The sequence below is a fragment of the Triturus cristatus genome, chromosome 3_2, assembly GCF_964204655.1.
Source record: "Triturus cristatus chromosome 3_2, aTriCri1.1, whole genome shotgun sequence".
NCBI classification, from domain to species: Eukaryota; Metazoa; Chordata; class Amphibia; order Caudata; family Salamandridae; genus Triturus; species Triturus cristatus.
In genome coordinates this window covers 815,523,916-815,541,435 of record NC_140584.1, presented here as the reverse complement: position 1 = coordinate 815,541,435, position 17,520 = coordinate 815,523,916, and the positions used below count along the sequence as shown (strand labels likewise).

General features: G+C 41.1%; 1 protein-coding gene and 1 long non-coding RNA gene across 3 annotated transcripts in view; one reads left to right on the top strand and one right to left on the bottom strand.

Moving 5' to 3' along the window:
• KIAA2012 (KIAA2012 ortholog) overlaps positions 1-17,520 on the top strand; it is a 747,606-nt gene that overhangs the window by 312,492 nt on the left and 417,594 nt on the right. The gene's annotated exons all lie outside the window — the stretch shown is intronic.
• LOC146858205 (uncharacterized) overlaps positions 1-17,520 on the bottom strand; it is a 183,054-nt gene that overhangs the window by 134,211 nt on the left and 31,323 nt on the right. Inside the window, exons 4-6 of the long non-coding RNA XR_014980007.1 lie at positions 14,361-14,462; positions 8,363-8,464; positions 2,365-2,466 (exon numbers count right to left, since the gene is read on the bottom strand). This is a non-coding gene — a long non-coding RNA (uncharacterized LOC146858205). The remainder of the gene's footprint in view (positions 1-2,364; positions 2,467-8,362; positions 8,465-14,360; positions 14,463-17,520) is intronic.

The following is a 17,520-nucleotide window of genomic DNA, read 5'->3' as shown; positions in this document are numbered from 1 at the left end:
TTCCTTTTGTCTCCCAGTTCCCCTGATATTTATAACCTATTTATCATGGGTTTATAGGCCTCGCATAGAGTGGAATCGCCCCTCACTGTTTCAGTGATGTCTTTAAAATAATGTTTCATGGCTTTGTGTTGGCACTCCACTTCTTTTTTATCGGTCAGGCACCATGCAGCCATTTTCCAATCTCCCATTCTTCATGGCTTCTGAGTTTCTAATTAAATGCTTAGTGGTGAGTGATCATATATCCCCCTGTCTTTTTACTCTACCTCTGTGAATCTGTGTAGCTTTGAGGTGGGATTGAAAAATATTCTATAAAACAATGGGTTCTGTGCACTCCTAAGTAGTAGGAGTAGTCCAGGTGTGTCCCATTTACTGTTCTCTAAATTTCATCCTTTCCCAGGGCTTGCATGAAAGACCCTCAGAATATTGCTGACGTGTTTTGACCTGTAATATTTTTGGGTGTCTCCTCATGACAGGGACCTGGTCAGTTCTATTTGTAGCGATTGATAAAATCAAAATAGCGTAGGACAGAGATGAGGTTAGATTAAAGCTTATAAAGCGCTTGATTACTCCAACAGAGTGTCCCTGCGCTAAGACATCACAGCCTAACAAAAGAGCGCTACCCCTCCACCCCCTACAAAACCCCACATCCCACCATAGACAATCTATTCGCAGTAACAACGCTTAGCACCAGCCCCTGGTGATGACTGGAAAAACCAAGTCTTAAGTTTTTTGCAAAACTTCGCTTCAAAAGGATGCAGCCTCAATTCCAAAGGCAGCTTGTTCCAAGCTTTGGCTGCTGAGAATCTAAAGGATCTACCTCCCAAACTTACTTTTTGAACTTTTGGCAACACCAGCTTAGCAGTTCCCACGGACCTAAGATTCCAGGTAGTAGGTGAGTAGATGTCGCAGAAGCCTAGGCCCTTTCTCATTGTAAATCCTATGGCAGAAGCATAGGGCTTTTAAAGTGACTCTCGTCTCTACTGGTAGCCATTGTAGCGCCTTTAAGGCAGCTCCCACCAATGCGTGCCTTGGGATATTCAATATCATGCGGGCTAGCGCAATTTGGACCTTCTGCAATATATTCAGATTGCCTTTTGTAGCCCCTAAATAGAGGATGTTGCAATAATCCAAACGATGAGAGAGAGGTGATTTGAAATGCTTAGGGGACAATTGTGGTTTTTTTTTCAAATTCTTCCTAACTTATGTTAAATAGGCGCTAGGGGAGTACTATTATTTTATTCCCGCAGATGGTTTTATCGGAGGGCATGCATTGTCTTAAAGCCAACATATATATTTAAAAGCACACATAGTGCCTTCCACTGAAGGGGTCTTTATTGTGTGAATGTGCACATTGTACAAGAGCTGAATACTGTTACTCACAGGCAGGTAAGCCAATGGCTGAAATGAGCTGACCTTGTGCAACGCCCCTCCCCCCCACCACACCCCACCACCCGCCGTATAATTCCTTGGCCAGAAGCAGAATGTGATTGACAATACAGCAGACCAATGAAAAAAGGCTTGCAAAAGATGCTCTTAGTAAGTAAGTATAGCATACATATTTTTATTAAAAAGAACGCCAGTCCTTATAGGACTGAAGAATGCTCTGCAAGTCATGCTTTGAGTGCATGGTTTAAACAAAATAATAGGTTTATTAATATATTTCGAAAGGCAGTTCGTGAAGAAATGGTACGTTTTAAGGGCTACCACAGTTTCCAGGCACTTTATTCCTCTAAAGCAGAAAATATGTGTGAATGTCCATCAGGAAAGTGTTTGCCTGGTGTGAACACTTCATGCACTGTAGAAAAGTGTTCATTCAAACGAAACGAAACAAAGAAAATAGTGCCTTCTGTATACACAACCCCCCTGCATATCTTCTCCTGCTGGGACTAGACATTCAGGGGGGATCTTGTTTTCTAAGCTGTAATTCCAACTGGTTTCACATACAGATTGTCACTAGGGAGAATATTTTGTTTGCAACCTTGACCCCTGCAGCCCTAAATAACGCCTTGCCTGAGCCAGGGTGACCAAGTGCTCTGGCCGGACTGTCCTGCGGGGCGAGGAAGAGCTGCTTTGGACTAGTCACTACAGCACGACCCAGCCTAGTTATATTTGGTAATATTCACAAAGGCATTGTGTAGTGCATTAAGTAGGATTCTGGTAGTAATTAATTTGGTACTCCCAGGTGGCTTTGTGAATTGGCCCCAAACATCTAAAATGGGAACAACATGAGAATATTCAGGGAATGTTCACGAGCAGTTAGGAAAAGTAGAAATCATTGGTCTTTTTACACTTTCACTAAAGGAGGATTGACTGTTTTGGGGCTGATTCAGAAAGGTGTTTAATAGTAGATGAAAAAGTACTTACTCTTGTAGTAGCACTTTCCGTACTGACATGATAAACGTTTTTGTAAATCAATTCTTTTGATATTTAATTTAATCCAATACTTGTTTTAGTTACAGGAAGGTTCTGTAAAAGAAAAGAAAGTATTAATCCCACCTGAGGGGACATTTGATTACACAATCGTGAGTTAATAGATATCGAAGATAGCATAGTTCATAAACAACAATTACTGTAAGGCATATTTGTGACAAATATTTTCATTTTAAGGGACCAGGGCGTAACACAGTCTCCTATGGCCTATGTTCTGCTGCGGGGCCCCCAACTATTCCGTGGTCCCGTTCAGCCAAAAGTCAATGAATATCAGTGAGATACGGGGAACTCCGGGGTACCTCATCACATTCTGTAGGGGGGCCTCATCATTTTGCATTTTACCACTGTTAAGGGGCCCTTCTAAATCTCCCCAAAACAGTAGGTTAAATGTGTTAAATCAATAAGGTCTTTGCATGCATAATAATAATATGTTGTTGGGAGGGAGATATTTACTCAGTCAGGCGAGGTCACAAATGTATTGCCACCTGGTTCCATTTCCGGGTATTTTAACTATAAACTAACTCAGGAAATACATCTATATCAATAAAAGAGCATAGTCCTTCCCTGTTTCGACTTCATTTTCCCATTTAAGGTGAATAAACCAGCCTATTCGGCCCATCACGTTGCCCCCAAACCTAATTTTCCCTCCAACAGTGCTCCCTTTTCACACCCTTCCTTGGACCTTTTGTTTACGTTTTCAAGTCTCTAAGAGGAAACACCTACCTCCTAAGTTGGCAAGACATAGTGGCCAATGTCACTTTAGCAGCCAGGAGGAGCTCTTGGTGGTTAACATGGTGGCAGGAAGCAGCTGCTCTGTGTCAACTCTGAAGATGGCTGTCACTTCCTGAGGACTACAGAGTGTGCTAGAGAGGGGCTAGGAGCACAGGAGTCAGAGAGAAGCTGTTCATAATAAAGATAAAATGGGTAGTGCTGCAACTAAGTCTTAGTAGAGTTAACTTTAAGTCCTGGGAACACCCAATTTCTGACTGTTTATGGTCTGGCTTCACACCCCAGTTGTCACCAGACAATTATGTGAGAATCACTAGAGAGGAGCTTTCCTCCTCCCACATATTGGGAGTCAGGAGTACATGTTTTAAATGGGCATAAGTGCTGTGCTTCCACAAAAAGTGTGCTTGCCCTCCACACAGCTGTGATCATTCTGTTTATGACATTGTAGTACTATTAAAGTGTCTTAGATAACTAGAAAATGTATGGTGTTTTTATCTAACAGCAACACAGATGGGAGGAGAGAAATAATTAACCTACATGGATGTTTAGGTCTAGCTTGAATGTCCAAGTGTGACTTGACCATTAAACCTCCACCAATATTATTCTACAATTATTTGTTTCTACACAAATACATATCTATTCCTGTGCTATTTTGTTGTAATGCTTAACATTATCATACAACGTTCCTTTTAAGCCAAACCTATTTGCATTGCCAATGCTTGTTATTAGGTGTGGGTTGAAAACCCATAATAAATGGTTGCAGGAGCCAAAGGGTTCTAGGGGATCTTTCCTTTCTAGTACATACTGTAGTTTATATTTTTTGACCCTTGTGTTTTTTCCTTTTTATACTCGCCATCGTTTGGTATTAGACATAGCTCTCCCAGAAACTCAGAATACTATAATTACATCTTCCTAACCATCAAGCTGATTCTCGGTTCTCCCCAAACTGGAAGAGTCTTCTTTGAATGCTGTCTCCAAATATGGTGAAAGATGATTAATGGAGAACGAATTTGTTTTAGAAAACGGACTGGCACATATTTAGTACCTTAAAGTGGAACTGACATGTTTCTGTAACCTGGAATATGTTTCTTCCATTGTGAAGTCTTATGTGGGATGTCTGTAAATAGTGATTGTCTGTTCATACCGATAAGAAAGATTAGATTGTAAAAAATGCAGAGTCAAGTATTATGATTTTCTTTCTTTACTTTAAAACTCAGCATTAAACACAAGACTATACATTCCAGGAATAAAGGCTTTAAGCAGTCTTTAAGAACAAATCTGACTAAGCATTTGCCAAGGTCCAGGCAGTCCCATGTAGCTGTGTCACTTTCTACCTTGGATCCACCCCATTCATGGATGTTTACATCCATAAGAATATCAAGACTTTTATAATGGAATTAAAACTCACACTTGTCACTGTGGTTGGACGCGGTGTTCCAAATTCCACCTGCCATTTTATCACATAGTATCCAAGACCCAAGTGGACTTAAGACATCTTTGTTTATATATTGTTAAAACGATATTCAATACAACGATATTAACAGCAACTATATTTCTTTCTCAATATTTTTACACTTACCATTTAAGTATAGGATGATGATATTTTTGACAGAAATACTTTGGTCACAATATTTTGGAATGGCGATATTTTGAGAGGGGATATTTTGTCAGTAAACCCTTTTGTCACGGATACCTCTGGGATCATTAGATACATCCTTATATTGACCGCATATAGCGATATCTGTTCCTCCATGTGGTTTTCAATCGCCACCCACATACCTGGGAGTCAACCTGTATCCATTCCACCAGGGCCTTTATGGCGAGAGCAAATAACATTGTCGATAAGGGGCATTCTAGCCATGTGCCCCTTTTTGGCTGGAATTCCAGAGACAGTATCTCATTTACTTTGAGTTGGGCCCTGAGGTTCGTACATAAGTGTTTGACCCATTTCAAGAATTCAGACCCACATCCCATTTTGTTCAGGAAGGTGAACAGAAAGGGCCATTCCACTAAGTCGAATACCTTATTTGCTTCTAGCGATAGTGCAGCCAATGGCACCCCTAGTCCTGTCACAGCATTGTTATTGTATAGGTAGCATAGGATGAGTTTTTGGAATCTGTGAGGCATGAATCCATTCCGGTCTGGGTGCATCAGATCTAGGATCACTCCCCTCAGTTAGTTTGTGAAAACATCTGCTAGTATTGTGGTATCTTACTTAAGAATTGTTATTGGCCAGTAAAATTCTTAGCTATCCCCAGGTTTCCCTACCTTGGTTGTGGTGTTTAAGTCTCTAGCGAACATCCTTTGTTGTATGCCTCAGTGTACATCTTGTGTAGTGGAATTTTCTCATTTGCCATTCTGACCTGGGGTTTCCCAGATTGAAATTGTGCCAACTGCACTTCCCCTTGTTAAATCCTCCTCTAGTTCCAATTCCTTATGACTCGCTAGCCATCTGTAGGGTAAGTTTTAGACAAAATCTTATATTTCTGTTTCAGATTGGTGCATCCTCTCTGTGTAGAATATTTGCATGTGATCTGCCATTGCAGCCGCTATGGCCTCACACTCCCGAACTGTTGTACCGTCTGGGGCTATTATTGCTAGGACATGGTTCCTATCATGTTCCCTACTGCTGAGCCAGGCTAGGATTTTCCCTGCCTTGTCTACCACTCCATAAATGTGTTTTTATTTTGCAACATAGGTCAATTTGACCTTGTTAGTTTTTATTAAATGGTATTCCTCCCTTTTTAGTGTAATGTGGCCTTTTGTTACCTGTGAGGGTCCCAGAATGTATTCCACCTCTAAGTCTAAGATTTAGCATTCTGCTTCCTTGCATTGCCTATCTCTCTTCCTTTTGTCTCCCAGTTCCCCTGATATTTATAACCTATTTATCATGGGTTTATAGGCCTCTCATAGAGTGGAATCGCCCCTCACTGTTTCAGTGATGTCTTTAAAATAATGTTTCATGGCTTTGTGTTGGCACTCCACTTCTTTTTTATCGGTCAGGCACAATGCAGCCATTTTCCAATCTCCCATTCTTCATGGCTTCTGAGTTTCTAATTAAACGCTTAGTGGTGAGTGATCATATATCCCCCTGGCTTTTTACTCTACCTCTGTGAATCTGTGTAGCTTTGAGGTGGGATTGAAAAATAGTCTATAAAACAATGGGTTCTGTGCACTCCTAAGTAGTAGGAGTAGTCCAGGTGTGTCCCATTTACTGTTCTCTAAATTTCATCCTTTCCCAGTGCTCGCATGAAAGACCCTCAGAATATTGCTGACGTGTTTTGACCTGTAATGTTTTTGGGTGTCTCCTCATGACAGGGACCTGGTCAGTTCTATTTGTAGCGATTGATAAAATCAAAATAGCGTAGGACAGAGATGAGGTTAGATTAAAGCTTATAAAGCGCTTGATTACTCCAACAGAGTGTCCCTGCGCTAAGACATCACAGCCTAACAAAAGAGCGCTACCCCTCCACCCCCTACAAAACCCCACATCCCACCATAGACAATCTATTCGCAGTAACAACGCTTAGCACCAGCCCCTGGTCATGACTGGAAAAACCAAGTCTTAAGTTTTTTGCAAAACTTCGCTTCAAAAGGATGCAGCCTCAATTCCAAAGGCAGCTTGTTCCAAGCTTTGGCTGCTGAGAATCTAAAGGATCTACCTCCCAAACTTACTTTTTGAACTTTTGGCAACACCAGCTTAGCAGTTCCCACGGACCTAAGATTCCAGGTAGTAGGTGAGTAGATGTCGCAGAAGCCTAGGCCCTTTCTCATTGTAAATCCTATGGCAGAAGCATAGGGCTTTTAAAGTGACTCTCGTCTCTACTGGTAGCCATTGTAGCGCCCTTAAGGCAGCTCCCACCAATGCGTGCCTTGGGCTATTCAATATCATGCGGGCTAGCGCAATTTGGACCTTCTGCAATATATTCAGATTGCCTTTTGTAGCCCCTAAATAGAGGATGTTGCAATAATCCAAACGATGAGAGAGAGGTGATTTGAAATGCTTAGGGCACAATTGTGGTTTTTTTTTCAAATTCTTCCTAACTTATGTTAAATAGGCGCTAGGGGAGTACTATTATTTTATTCCCGCAGATGGTTTTATCGGAAGGCATGCATTGTCTTAAAGCCAACATATATATTTAAAAGCACACATAGTGCCTTCCACTGAAGGGGTCTTTATTGTGTGAATGTGCACATTGTACAAGAGCTGAATACTGTTACTCACAGGCAGGTAAGCCAATGGCTGAAACGAGCTGACCTTGTGCAACGCCCCTCCTCCCCACCACACCCCACCACCCGCCGTATAATTCCTTGGCCAGAAGCAAAATGTGATTGACAATACAGCAGACCAATGGAAAAAGGCTTGCAAAAGATACTTGTAAGTATAGCATACATGTTTTCATTACAAAAGAACGCCAGTCCTTATAGGACTAAAGAATGCTCTGCAAGTCATGCTTTGAGTGCGTGGTTTAAACAAAATATTAGGTTTTATAATATATTTCGAAAGGCAGTTCATGAAGAAATGGTACGTTTTAGGGCTACCACAGTTTCCAGGCACTTTATTCCTCTAAAGCAGAAAATATGTGTGAATGTCCATCAGGAAAGTGTTTGCCTGGTGTGAACACTTCATGCACTGTAGAAAAGTGTTCATTCAAACGAAACGAAACAAAGAAAATAGTGCCTTCTGTATACACAACCCCCCTGCATATCTTCTCCTGCTGGGACTAGACATTCAGGGGGGATCTCGTTTTCTAAGCTGTAATTCCAACTGGTTTCACATACAGATTGTCACTAGGGAGAATATTTTGTTTGCAACCTTGACCCCTGCAGCCCTAAATAACGCCTTGCCTGAGCCAGGGCGACCAAGTGCTCTGGCCGGACTGTCCTGCGGGGCGAGGAAGAGCTGCTTTGGACTGGTCACTACAGCACGACCCAGCCTAGTTATATTTGGTAATATTCACAAAGGCATTGTGTAGTGCATTAAGTAGGATTCTGGTAGTAATTAATTTGGTACTCCTAGGTGGCTTTGTGAATTGGCCCCAAAACATCTAAAATGGGAACAACATGAGAATATTCAGGGAATGTTCACGAGCAGTTAGGAAAAGTAGAAATCATTGGTCTTTTTACACTTTCACTAAAGGAGGATTGACTGTTTTGGGGCTGATTCAGAAAGGTGTTTAATAGTAGGCGAAAGAGTACTTACTCTTGTAGTAGCACTTTCCGTACTGACATGATAAACGTTTTTGTAAATCAATTCTTTTGATATTTAATTTAATCCAATACTTGTTTTAGTTACAGGAAGGTTCTGTAAAAGAAAAGAAAGTATTAATCCCACCTGAGGGGACATTTGATTACACAATGGTGAGTTAATAGATATCGAAGATAGCATAGTTCATAAACAACAATTACTGTAAGGCATATTTGTGACAAATATTTTCATTTTAAGGGACCAGGGCGTAACACAGTCTCCTATGGCCTATGTTCTGCTGCGGGGCCCCCAACTATTCCGTGGTCCCGTTCAGCCAAAAGTCAATGAATATCAGTGAGATACGGGGAACTCCGGGGTACCTCATCACATTCTGTAGGGGGGCCTCATCATTTTGCATTTTACCACTGTTAAGGGGCCCTTCTAAATCTCCCCAAAACAGTAGGTTAAATGTGTTAAATCAATAAGGTCTTTGCATGCATAATAATAATATGTTGTTGGGAGGGAGATATTTACTCAGTCAGGCGAGGTCACAAATGTATTGCCACCTGGTTCCATTTCCGGGTATTTTAACTATAAACTAACTCAGGAAATACATTTATATCAATGAAAGAGCATAGTCCTTCCCTGTTTCGACTTCATTTTCCCATTTAAGGTGAATAAACCAGCCTATTCGGCCCATCATGCTGCCCCCAAACCTAATTTTCCCTCCAACAGTGCTCCCTTTTCACACCCTTCCTTGGACCTTTTGTTTACGTTTTCAAGTCTCTAAGAGGAAACACCTACCTCCTAAGTTGGCAAGACATAGTGACCAATGTCACTTTAGCAGCCAGGAGGAGCTCTTGGTGGTTAACATAGTGGCAGGAAGCAGCTGCTCTCTGTCAACTCTGAAAATGGCTGTCACTTCCTGAGGACTACAGAGTGTGCCAGAGAGGGGCTAGGAGCACAGGAGTCAGAGAGAAGCTGTTCATAATAAAGATAAAATGGGTAGTGCTGCAACTAAGTTTTAGTAGAGTTAACTTTAAGTCCTGGGAACACCCAATTTCTGACTGTTTATGGTCTGGCTTCACACCCCAGTTGTCACCAGACAAATATGTGAGAATCACTAGAGAGGAGCTTTCCTCCTACCACATATTGGGAGTCAGGAGCACGTGTTTTAAATGGGCCGAAGTGCTGTGCTTCCACAAAAAGTGTGCTTGCCCTCCACACAGCTGTGATCATTCTGTTTATGACACTGTTGTACTATTAACGTGTCTTAGATAACTAGAAAATGTATGGTGTTTTTATCTAACAGCAACACAGATGGGAGGAGAGAAATAATTAACCTACATGGATGTTTAGGTCTAGCTTGAATGTCCAAATGTGACTTGACCATTAAACCTCCACCAATATTATTCTACAATTATTTGTTTCTACACAAATACATATCTATTCCTGTGCTATTTTGTTGTAATGCTTAACATTATCATACAACGTTCCTTTTAAGCCAAACCTATTTGCATTGCCAATGCTTGTTATTAGGTGTGGGTTGAAAACCCATAATAAATGGTTGCAGGAGCCAAAGGGTTCTAGGGGATCTTTCCTTTCTAGTACATACTGTAGTTTATATTTTTTGACCCTTGTGTTTTTTCCTTTTTATACTCGCCATCGTTTGGTATTAGACATAGCTCTCCCAGAAACTCAGAATACTATAATTACATCTTCCTAACCATCAAGCTGATTCTCGGTTCTCCCCAAACTGGAAGAGTCTTCTTTGAATGCTGTCTCCAAATATGGTGAAAGATGATTAATGGAGAACGAATTTGTTTTAGAAAACGGACTGGCACATATTTAGTACCTTAAAGTGGAACTGACATGTTTCTGTAACCTGGAATATGTTTCTTCCATTGTGAAGTCTTATGTGGGATGTCTGTAAATAGTGATTGTCTGTTCATACCGATAAGAAAGATTAGATTGTAAAAAATGCAGAGTCAAGTATTATGATTTTCTTTCTTTACTTTAAAACTCAGCATTAAACACAAGACTATACATTCCAGGAATAAAGGCTTTAAGCAGTCTTTAAGAACAAATCTGACTAAGCATTTGCCAAGGTCCAGGCAGTCCCATGTAGCTGTGTCACTTTCTACCTTGGATCCACCCCATTCATGGATGTTTACATCCATAAGAATATCAAGACTTTTATAATGGAATTAAAACTCACACTTGTCACTGTGGTTGGACGCGGTGTTCCAAATTCCACCTGCCATTTTATCACATAGTATCCAAGACCCAAGTGGACTTAAGACATCTTTGTTTATATATTGTTAAAACGATATTCAATACAACGATATTAACAGCAACTATATTTCTTTCTCAATATTTTTACACTTACCATTTAAGTATAGGATGATGATATTTTTGACAGAAATACTTTGGTCACAATATTTTGGAATGGCGATATTTTGAGAGGGGATATTTTGTCAGTAAACCCTTTTGTCACGGATACCTCTGGGATCATTAGATACATCCTTATATTGACCGCATATAGCGATATCTGTTCCTCCATGTGGTTTTCAATCGCCACCCACATACCTGGGAGTCAACCTGTATCCATTCCACCAGGGCCTTTATGGCGAGAGCAAATAACATTGTCGATAAGGGGCATTCTAGCCATGTGCCCCTTTTTGGCTGGAATTCCAGAGACAGTATCTCATTTACTTTGAGTTGGGCCCTGAGGTTCGTACATAAGTGTTTGACCCATTTCAAGAATTCAGACCCACATCCCATTTTGTTCAGGAAGGTGAACAGAAAGGGCCATTCCACTAAGTCGAATACCTTATTTGCTTCTAGCGATAGTGCAGCCAATGGCACCCCTAGTCCTGTCACAGCATTGTTATTGTATAGGTAGCATAGGATGAGTTTTTGGAATCTGTGAGGCATGAATCCATTCCGGTCTGGGTGCATCAGATCTAGGATCACTCCCCTCAGTTAGTTTGTGAAAACATCTGCTAGTATTGTGGTATCTTACTTAAGAATTGTTATTGGCCAGTAAAATTCTTAGCTATCCCCAGGTTTCCCTACCTTGGTTGTGGTGTTTAAGTCTCTAGCGAACATCCTTTGTTGTATGCCTCAGTGTACATCTTGTGTAGTGGAATTTTCTCATTTGCCATTCTGACCTGGGGTTTCCCAGATTGAAATTGTGCCAACTGCACTTCCCCTTGTTAAATCCTCCTCTAGTTCCAATTCCTTATGACTCGCTAGCCATCTGTAGGGTAAGTTTTAGACAAAATCTTATATTTCTGTTTCAGATTGGTGCATCCTCTCTGTGTAGAATATTTGCATATGATCTGCCATTGCAGCTGCTATGGCCTCACAGTCGCGAACTGTTGTACCGTCTGGGGCTATTATTGCTAGGACATGGTTCCTATCATGTTCCCTACTGCTGAGCCAGGCTAGGATTTTCCCTGCCTTGTCTACCACTCCATAAATGTGTTTTTGTTTTGCAACATAGGTCAATTTGACCTTGTTAGTTTTTATTAAATGGTATTCCTCCCTTTTTAGTGTAATGTGGCCTTTTGTTACCTGTGAGGGTCCCAGAATGTATTCCACCTCTAAGTCTAAGATTTAGCATTCTGCTTCCTTGCATTGCCTATCTCTCTTCCTTTTGTCTCCCAGTTCCCCTGATATTTATAACCTATTTATCATGGGTTTATAGGCCTCGCATAGAGTGGAATCGCCCCTCACTGTTTCAGTGATGTCTTTAAAATAATGTTTCATGGCTTTGTGTTGGCACTCCACTTCTTTTTTATCGGTCAGGCACAATGCAGCCATTTTCCAATCTCCCATTCTTCATGGCTTCTGAGTTTCTAATTAAACGCTTAGTGGTGAGTGATCATATATCCCCCTGGCTTTTTACTCTACCTCTGTGAATCTGTGTAGCTTTGAGGTGGGATTGAAAAATAGTCTATAAAACAATGGGTTCTGTGCACTCCTAAGTAGTAGGAGTAGTCCAGGTGTGTCCCATTTACTGTTCTCTAAATTTCATCCTTTCCCAGTGCTCGCATGAAAGACCCTCAGAATATTGCTGACGTGTTTTGACCTGTAATGTTTTTGGGTGTCTCCTCATGACAGGGACCTGGTCAGTTCTATTTGTAGCGATTGATAAAATCAAAATAGCGTAGGACAGAGATGAGGTTAGATTAAAGCTTATAAAGCGCTTGATTACTCCAACAGAGTGTCCCTGCGCTAAGACATCACAGCCTAACAAAAGAGCGCTACCCCTCCACCCCCTACAAAACCCCACATCCCACCATAGACAATCTATTCGCAGTAACAACGCTTAGCACCAGCCCCTGGTCATGACTGGAAAAACCAAGTCTTAAGTTTTTTGCAAAACTTCGCTTCAAAAGGATGCAGCCTCAATTCCAAAGGCAGCTTGTTCCAAGCTTTGGCTGCTGAGAATCTAAAGGATCTACCTCCCAAACTTACTTTTTGAACTTTTGGCAACACCAGCTTAGCAGTTCCCACGGACCTAAGATTCCAGGTAGTAGGTGAGTAGATGTCGCAGAAGCCTAGGCCCTTTCTCATTGTAAATCCTATGGCAGAAGCATAGGGCTTTTAAAGTGACTCTCGTCTCTACTGGTAGCCATTGTAGCGCCCTTAAGGCAGCTCCCACCAATGCGTGCCTTGGGCTATTCAATATCATGCGGGCTAGCGCAATTTGGACCTTCTGCAATATATTCAGATTGCCTTTTGTAGCCCCTAAATAGAGGATGTTGCAATAATCCAAACGATGAGAGAGAGGTGATTTGAAATGCTTAGGGGACAATTGTGTTTTTTTTTTCAAATTCTTCCTAACTTATGTTAAATAGGCGCTAGGGGAGTACTATTATTTTATTCCCGCAGATGGTTTTATCGGAAGGCATGCATTGTCTTAAAGCCAACATATATATTTAAAAGCACACATAGTGCCTTCCACTGAAGGGGTCTTTATTGTGTGAATGTGCACATTGTACAAGAGCTGAATACTGTTACTCACAGGCAGGTAAGCCAATGGCTGAAACGAGCTGACCTTGTGCAACGCCCCTCCTCCCCACCACACCCCACCACCCGCCGTATAATTCCTTGGCCAGAAGCAAAATGTGATTGACAATACAGCAGACCAATGGAAAAAGGCTTGCAAAAGATACTTGTAAGTATAGCATACATGTTTTCATTACAAAAGAACGCCAGTCCTTATAGGACTAAAGAATGCTCTGCAAGTCATGCTTTGAGTGCGTGGTTTAAACAAAATATTAGGTTTTATAATATATTTCGAAAGGCAGTTCATGAAGAAATGGTACGTTTTAGGGCTACCACAGTTTCCAGGCACTTTATTCCTCTAAAGCAGAAAATATGTGTGAATGTCCATCAGGAAAGTGTTTGCCTGGTGTGAACACTTCATGCACTGTAGAAAAGTGTTCATTCAAACGAAACGAAACAAAGAAAATAGTGCCTTCTGTATACACAACCCCCCTGCATATCTTCTCCTGCTGGGACTAGACATTCAGGGGGGATCTCGTTTTCTAAGCTGTAATTCCAACTGGTTTCACATACAGATTGTCACTAGGGAGAATATTTTGTTTGCAACCTTGACCCCTGCAGCCCTAAATAACGCCTTGCCTGAGCCAGGGCGACCAAGTGCTCTGGCCGGACTGTCCTGCGGGGCGAGGAAGAGCTGCTTTGGACTGGTCACTACAGCACGACCCAGCCTAGTTATATTTGGTAATATTCACAAAGGCATTGTGTAGTGCATTAAGTAGGATTCTGGTAGTAATTAATTTGGTACTCCTAGGTGGCTTTGTGAATTGGCCCCAAAACATCTAAAATGGGAACAACATGAGAATATTCAGGGAATGTTCACGAGCAGTTAGGAAAAGTAGAAATCATTGGTCTTTTTACACTTTCACTAAAGGAGGATTGACTGTTTTGGGGCTGATTCAGAAAGGTGTTTAATAGTAGGTGAAAAAGTACTTACTCTTGTAGTAGCACTTTCCGTACTGACATGATAAACGTTTTTGTAAATCAATTCTTTTGATATTTAATTTAATCCAATACTTGTTTTAGTTACAGGAAGGTTCTGTAAAAGAAAAGAAAGTATTAATCCCACCTGAGGGGACATTTGATTACACAATGGTGAGTTAATAGATATCGAAGATAGCATAGTTCATAAACAACAATTACTGTAAGGCATATTTGTGACAAATATTTTCATTTTAAGGGACCAGGGCGTAACACAGTCTCCTATGGCCTATGTTCTGCTGCGGGGCCCCCAACTATTCCGTGGTCCCGTTCAGCCAAAAGTCAATGAATATCAGTGAGATACGGGGAACTCCGGGGTACCTCATCACATTCTGTAGGGGGGCCTCATCATTTTGCATTTTACCACTGTTAAGGGGCCCTTCTAAATCTCCCCAAAACAGTAGGTTAAATGTGTTAAATCAATAAGGTCTTTGCATGCATAATAATAATATGTTGTTGGGAGGGAGATATTTACTCAGTCAGGCGAGGTCACAAATGTATTGCCACCTGGTTCCATTTCCGGGTATTTTAACTATAAACTAACTCAGGAAATACATTTATATCAATGAAAGAGCATAGTCCTTCCCTGTTTCGACTTCATTTTCCCATTTAAGGTGAATAAACCAGCCTATTCGGCCCATCATGCTGCCCCCAAACCTAATTTTCCCTCCAACAGTGCTCCCTTTTCACACCCTTCCTTGGACCTTTTGTTTACGTTTTCAAGTCTCTAAGAGGAAACACCTACCTCCTAAGTTGGCAAGACATAGTGACCAATGTCACTTTAGCAGCCAGGAGGAGCTCTTGGTGGTTAACATAGTGGCAGGAAGCAGCTGCTCTCTGTCAACTCTGAAAATGGCTGTCACTTCCTGAGGACTACAGAGTGTGCCAGAGAGGGGCTAGGAGCACAGGAGTCAGAGAGAAGCTGTTCATAATAAAGATAAAATGGGTAGTGCTGCAACTAAGTTTTAGTAGAGTTAACTTTAAGTCCTGGGAACACCCAATTTCTGACTGTTTATGGTCTGGCTTCACACCCCAGTTGTCACCAGACAAATATGTGAGAATCACTAGAGAGGAGCTTTCCTCCTACCACATATTGGGAGTCAGGAGCACGTGTTTTAAATGGGCCGAAGTGCTGTGCTTCCACAAAAAGTGTGCTTGCCCTCCACACAGCTGTGATCATTCTGTTTATGACACTGTAGTACTATTAACGTGTCTTAGATAACTAGAAAATGTATGGTGTTTTTATCTAACAGCAACACAGATGGGAGGAGAGAAAAATTAACCTACATGGATGTTTAGGTCTAGCCTGAATGTCCAAGTGTAACTTGACCATTAAACCTCCACCAATATTATTCCACAAATATTTGTTTCTACACAAATACATATCTATTCCTGTGCTATTTTGTTGTAATGCTTGACATTACCATACAACGTTCCTTTTAAGCCAAACCTATTTGCATTGCCAATGCTTGTTATTATGTGTGGGTTGAAACCCCATAATAAATGGTTGCAGGAGCCAAGGGGTTCTAGGGGATCTTTCCTTTCTAGTACATACTGTAGTTTATATTTTTTGACCCTTGTGTTTTTTCCTTTTTATTCTCGCCATAGTTTGGTATTAGACATAGCTCTCCCAGAAACTCAGAATACTATAATTACATCTTCCTAACCATCAAGCTGATTCTCGGTTCTCCCCAAACTGGAAGAGTCTACTTTGAATGCTGTCTCCAAATATGGTGAAAGATGATTAATGGAGAACAAATTTGTTTTAGAAAGCGGACTGGCACATATTTAGTACTTCGAAGTGGAACTGACATGTTTCTGTTACCTGGTATATGTTTCTTCGTTTGTGAAGTCTTATGTGGGATGTCTGTAAATAGTGATGGTCTGTTCATACCAATAAGAAAGATTAGATTGTAAAAAATGCAGAGTCAAGTATTATGATTTTCTTTCTTTACTTTAGATCTCAGCATTAAACACAAGACTGTACATTCCAGGAATGAAGGCTTTAAGCAGTCTTTAAGAACAAATCTGACTAAACATTTGCCAAGGTCCAGTGAGTCCCATGTATCTGTGTCACATTCTACCTTGGATCCACCCCATTTATGGATGTTTACATCCACAAGAATATCAAGACTTTTATAATGGAATGAAAACTCACACTTGTCACTGTGGTTGGACGCGGTGTTCCAAATTCCACCTGCCATTTTATCACATAGTATCCAAGACCCAACTGGACTTAAGACATCTTTGCTTATATAGTGTTAAAACGATATTCAATACAACGATATTAACAGCAACTATATTTTTTTCTCAATATTTTTGCGCTTACCATTTAAGTATAGGATGATGATATTTTTTACAGTAATACTTTGGTCACGATATTTTGGAAGGGCGATATTTTGAGAGGGGATATTTTGTCAGTAAGCCCTTTTGTCACGGATACCTCTGGGCTCATTACATACATCCTTATATTGTCCGAATATAGCGATATCTGTTCCTCCATGTGGTTTTCAATCGCCACCCACATACCTGGGAGTCAACCTGTATCCATTCCACCAGGGCCTTTATGGCGAGAGCAAATAACATTGTCGATAAGGGGCATTCTAGCCATGTGCCCCTTTTTGGCTGGAATTCCAGAGACAGTGTCTCATTTACTTTGAGTTGGGCCCTGAGGTCCGTACATAAGTGTTTGACCCATTTCAAGAATTCAGACCCAAATCCCATTTTGTTCAGGAAGGTGAACAGAAAGGGCCATTCCACTAAGTCGAATACCTTATTTGCTTCTAGCGATAGTGCAGCAAATGGCACCCCTAGTCCTGTCACAGAATTGTTATTGTATAGGTAGCAGAGGATGAGTGTTTGGAATCAGAATCCATTCCGGTCTGGGTGCATCAGATCTAGGATCACTCCCCTCAGTTAGTTTGTGAAAACATCTGCTAGTATTGTGGTGTCTTAATTAAGAATTGTTATTGGCCAGTAAAATTCTTAGCTATCCCCAGGTTTCCCTACCTTGGTTATGGTGTTTAGGTCTCTAGCGAACATCCTGTGTTGTATGCCTCAGTGTACATCTTGTGTAGTGGAATTTTCTCATTTGCCATTCTGACCTGGGGTCTCCC